Genomic DNA, 5,162 nt, shown 5'->3' on the forward strand with positions numbered 1-5,162 from the left:
CCCTTGACCTGTCAGCTCAAGATATCTGAATGAAAAAGTATTTTTTCCGATAGGGTAGCGTGAGCATTTTCCGGCAAGGCGTGTATCTGCAGATACCCCAGAAAACCTCCCTCTTTTTCAAAGCCTGTTGGCAGGATAGAGTCCAGCTCCAGGACGGCGTCTGTCTGACCTCCAGCCTGCAGCTCCCGCAGGTCTCTGGGTCACTGACCTCCAGTCTGTGCTGCTGCTCCGTCAGTGCATGCAGCTCCCAGCTCTCTGGGTCACAGCGCCTCACAGCGTCCGTCTCTGCATCCAGGACGTCCATGCTGAGCTCAGCACACCTGGACAGCAGGCCACTGATCCGTAGAGTCACACTCGACTGCAAGAGACCCAAGAGGCTTTATTTATTAATTGTATTTATTTGCATCATCACTCCCCATGCCTAAACCCAACCAATCATCACTCCCCATGCCTAAACCCAACCAATCATCACTCGCCATGCCTAAACCCAACCCAATCAGAGTAGGGCAGGTCCTGCCTTCGCTGTCCTGTGAAAATAAATGTCACGTACCTAACCGTAACCCTGATGCTGAAGTAACGTGGGGCTGAGGCAGTGGCACCTGCAGGATCCTATTCAGCTCTACCTGATGACTTGCTCACAGCCACCCGAAGGGCTTCATCTAACAAGAACTTCATGGATCTTCACTACTACTGCTCTCAGTATGGGCTCCAGCACGCCACCTGGCGCCGTCGAGGACCCTCCCAGGACTGTCAGGTCCTGGTCATCCTCTGGTCATCCGAGGTGTCCTACACTCTCAGGCTCCCCGGAGCACTTCTGAGCCACTGTCAGCAGGGGCGGACTGGGATTATAATTCAGGCCGGGCATTAGATACCACGCAGGCCAGGCCGATACGGCTGTTTGAAGCCCAATTTGGGCCGTTTGAAGCCAGATTTGGGCCGTTTGAAGCCCAATTTGGGCCTTTTGAAGCCCAATTTGGGCCGAATCCAATTTTACAATGAGATGCACCCACTTTAACCCTGAATAAAGTAATAAAACCACTAGTAAACCAGTAGGCGGCGCCTGGCCTGCTGTTCAGTGAGTGGCCTGACGGGGCACCAAATTTTTTTTTTTTTTTTTTTGCAGGCCAGGCCAGGCCAGGCCAGGCCACCGGGCATTTGCCCGACGTGCCCGATTATGCAGTCCGCGCCTGACTGTCAGTGTCTCCTTGATGCCAGAGCCCTCAGGCTCTCCCCCGGCCCTGGCAAGATCAGAGGGGCTCTGATTCTCTGCTGGCGGTGGGGCGATAGACCCTTTTCACGGGGGCCATCCAACATCACAGTCACCCTGATAACTCAGAAGGACTGAGCACATCTAACTCACTCTAACTTAACCCCAACCCATAAGTAGGCTACTACTCGCTTGTGCACTTATCATTTTTATTATTTTGTTCTGTATTTTGTTCAAATTCTAAACACCTTTGGTCAGTATTGATAGCATTTCACATTTATGGAGAGCATTGATGCACAGCTGGCTATTAGTTGTATCAATGGGAATGGGTTCTACTCTATTTGTCTATTGTTTCAATACAATCTGTAAGATACATACTGTTGTTTCAACCAGTCTGATGGTAACTTATTCTTACAACTCTACACTTAATCTGGGTTAAATCAGTGTATGTAAAAAAAAAAGCGGCCATCTAAGTGTTTCAGTGTGTCAACTAGCTGGTAGCGCAGTAGCTGTGAGCGCTCACCCCTAGAGGCAGGGGCGGAGCAACCCTATCAGCCCAGAGGGGGCGAAGCTTTCAGGGGGGGCCACTGAAGAAAAATTTGCCTTTTTTGCATGTTTGAATCTGTTTTAGCCATATTTAGTGGAATATCTAATTTTAAACACACCAATGTTATTGTCTATTGATTGAATTCCTCTCACACTCATTTTAAGTCACAACTGTAAAATAGCTGATAGCCCCTATATCCGAAAACACAATTTGTCACTCATTGAGCCAAGTAATATTATGTCCAAGAAAGCCTACAGTGATCACAATAGAGAGCCGCAGGGATGACGTATTTTTATAGTCTGAAAGCGGGAGTCCCGGACTTCATGGTTCTTCACTGTTTCTGCCTATGGGATTTTGGAATGGGTTTTTGGCCCAATGCTTCAAATAAGGTCTGTGGTTAATGCAAGCTTATTCAAACGCGAACCAGTGTTCAGCAGGATAAGCTTCACACATGAGGACCACTTTTATGAGTTTTTAAGCTTTTACGTGCCGTTAAAAGGGCGGCTAGCTAGCAAACGGCTAAATGAGACTACACTGTTGAGTCGACGGGGATATTATACGTCAATAACGTCATCACTTCAAAGGACGAACACAGAAATTCTCTTTCCCTCACCTGGTTCAGCCCCGTTCAGCCCAGGGTAATCAGTGCACAGCAGCGCACACATCAACAACACTCCAGGTTGAGTGGTGACATGACGGGGAAGCCTATGCGACACTGTGTGTAGTTCTGGATTAGCTTAACACGAGCTTTTTACTTCTAGGGCTCGCATTTACGCTTCAAAACTCATGAAAGTGGTCCTCATGTGTGAAGGTTATCCCGCTGAACACTGGTTCGTGTTTGATTAAGCTTGCATTGCCCACAGACCTTATTTGAAGCATCGTGCCAAAAACCCATTCCAAAATCCCATAGACAGAAACAGTGAAGAACCATGAAGTCCGGGACTTCCGTGTTCAGACTACAAAAATACGTCATCCCTGCGGCTCTCTATTGTGATCACTGAACCTCTTGAGGTTATAAATTGGACGACTCTTGCTCAATAAAGCCTGAACCTGTAGCAAAAACAAAGCATCGACCAACCCAAAGCCGCCGAGTCCAATATCTTTTTTCTTTTCTTAAAAAAAAAGATCTCTGCTTCAAATCCCATTTTAGTTTGTTAGTTTGTCAATTACAATTCCTCGTGTTCGATGAGTCTGGGTAAATGCTCTTCAGGCAACAAACTTGTTCTTAGTGGTTGAGCCGCTCTTTGCGGCCGTGTCTGCATGTGACTGGTATCCGATGATGACTTTTGCTGGAACACCTAGTCTGTCTTTATACACACGCCCTATGTGTGTGATGGCCTCTTTGTTGTCATCGTCTGTGGTCCATATTGCTATTTTGTCTCCTTTGGCTCGGACGTTAATGACGGCCCCACACACGTCGTCACTATGGTCATCAAAACCTTCGCCCACAAGACACAGGAGCGTCTCCAACCAGAATTGGTCCAGATACGCCCGGCGCTGGTGCTTGGCCACAGTGATCAACCAGCGCCCGCCTCGCCGGTTCCGCTCATCCTCCCACATGGGCTCGATCCCATCCTTAAACAGCAAGTAGTCTGAGCCAAACATCAAGTTAGTCGATAGTTGCATGTGGTTATATAAAGCCCAAAAGTCCTCCACTGTGTCAAAGTTGGAGATGAGACGGAGGTTGGCCTGCCATGTTTTACTCTTGTCGTTCTTGCAAAACCAAAGAGCCCACTTGTTTTGTAATGGATGTTTGATGTATGCTTCGGGGCTCACAATCTTTTCACTGGTTGCTTTGCATTTTTCCTTGTCAGCATTCAAATTCCAAGTTAACACCACTAGAGTGGCCGCCATCTTCAGGAAATCTGATTCACAGGTTTTGGCATGTTAAAAAAATCAGTCGTCCAATTTATAACTTGAGCAGGATTTATGACATCACTGATGATGTCATAAATTACTGATGATATCACAATGACCAGTGAATTGATGCCAACAGATGATGTCACATATGCGTAAAAACTGATTATGTCACAATGTCTATGACATCATCAGTGGGTATGACATCACTGATAATGTCGCAATGTCTATGCATAAGTGATGCCATAGACTGACTTCACATCATCACAGATGACTGACATCACAATTGCTCGAGTGACATTACTGGTGACATAATGGCTCGAGTGTGGGAAGTCAGTTTGAAGGACAGAATGGGAAGTCTCCTCCAACTTCTCCACCGCTCTCCTCACAGTCCTATATGAGCGATGGACCCTGACCTCTGTCCAGTCCTTGGTGTGTGGAGGAGTGTACAGGGATGGGAAGCTTTGGAGGAGGTGGAGGTGGTCTTCACTGTGTGAAAGATGCGTCACCTAAGTGCTTCTGTTCATCAACTCAGAGATTTCCTGTTCCAGCTCTTTGATGAAGCCTCTATGTCTGTTTCTCTGTTCTTTTCTGCTTCTTTTCAATTGTCTCAATGAGCTCTGCACAGCCTGGATCAGAGCAGTGAAGACCTGCACACTGTCTGCTATCTCTCTGTCTGCATCTTCCTGGCTGAGCTCTACTGTTTGATCTGCTGAATCTTCAGTTGTCTCTCCTGGCTCATCTGTTGAACTTCAGCCTCTGTCTTAGGCCTACTTACCACTCACTGACTTTCTGAACTGAGAAGCCATCTCAGATATTGACCTGCAGCTTAGGTCTTCTGTCAAAAATCTTTTTACACATGGGACAATGGCATGGGGCATTAACATCCCAGTGCTGAGTGATAGTTTTTGCAGAAGTTGTGTCCACATGGTGTGAACACATCCAGACAGATGGGACATTGAAACTGCTCATCAGATAGGAGACAGTTGGCAGCAGACATAATGTAGACACTGAGACCAAAACCGACAGTGTGAAATAACAACTAGCTTCTTCTTGTTCTTCTGTGGTGTTTTATGGCAGTTCGCATCATTTATGGTGCATTACCGCCTCCTTCTGGAATTATCCATCCACTGTTTCCCTACATTCTGTAAAACCTGATCCTCCTTTTCCCCTCTCTGGACAATATCTCCAGACACTGACCGGCCACTTTCTTTCTTTCATAACAACTAGCTTCTTCTTCGAATGGCTTTCCGGCAGAGTATGCCTTGCGGCACATTGCTGCCTCTCACAGTTGGGGAATATTCTTCTTCTTCTCACTCAGAGCCATGTCACTCTGGGGAATATTCTTCTTCTGGTTCTCCTGATGGCTTTCCGGCAGACTGTATGCTTTGCGGCACACTGCTGCCTCTCACAGGTCAGGACTATTACTGTTTAGGGTGTTTTTACTTCCACAGGAGTAACCCTGTGGTGGCGACCACTGTTTTCACAGTCTTTGCCTGATTCTCGGTGGGATTCAGCATCGGTAGATCTCGGTATTGGTAACTGATAAAT

The 5,162-nt window shown here is 47.0% G+C and overlaps 1 pseudogene across 1 annotated transcript; it reads right to left on the minus strand.

Annotated features, from left to right (window-relative positions):
- Window positions 1–2,960: 2,960 nt before the first annotated feature.
- On the minus strand, window positions 2,961–3,608 carry LOC310776681 (eukaryotic translation initiation factor 4E-1A pseudogene; annotated as a pseudogene). The gene has a single exon. The product of its transcript is annotated as a eukaryotic translation initiation factor 4E-1A pseudogene (transcript).
- Between the last annotated feature and the right edge of the window lie 1,554 nt (window positions 3,609–5,162).

This window comes from Poromitra crassiceps, assembly GCF_964638095.1.
Source record: "Poromitra crassiceps genome assembly, chromosome: 5".
Taxonomy (NCBI): domain Eukaryota; kingdom Metazoa; phylum Chordata; class Actinopteri; order Beryciformes; family Melamphaidae; genus Poromitra; species Poromitra crassiceps.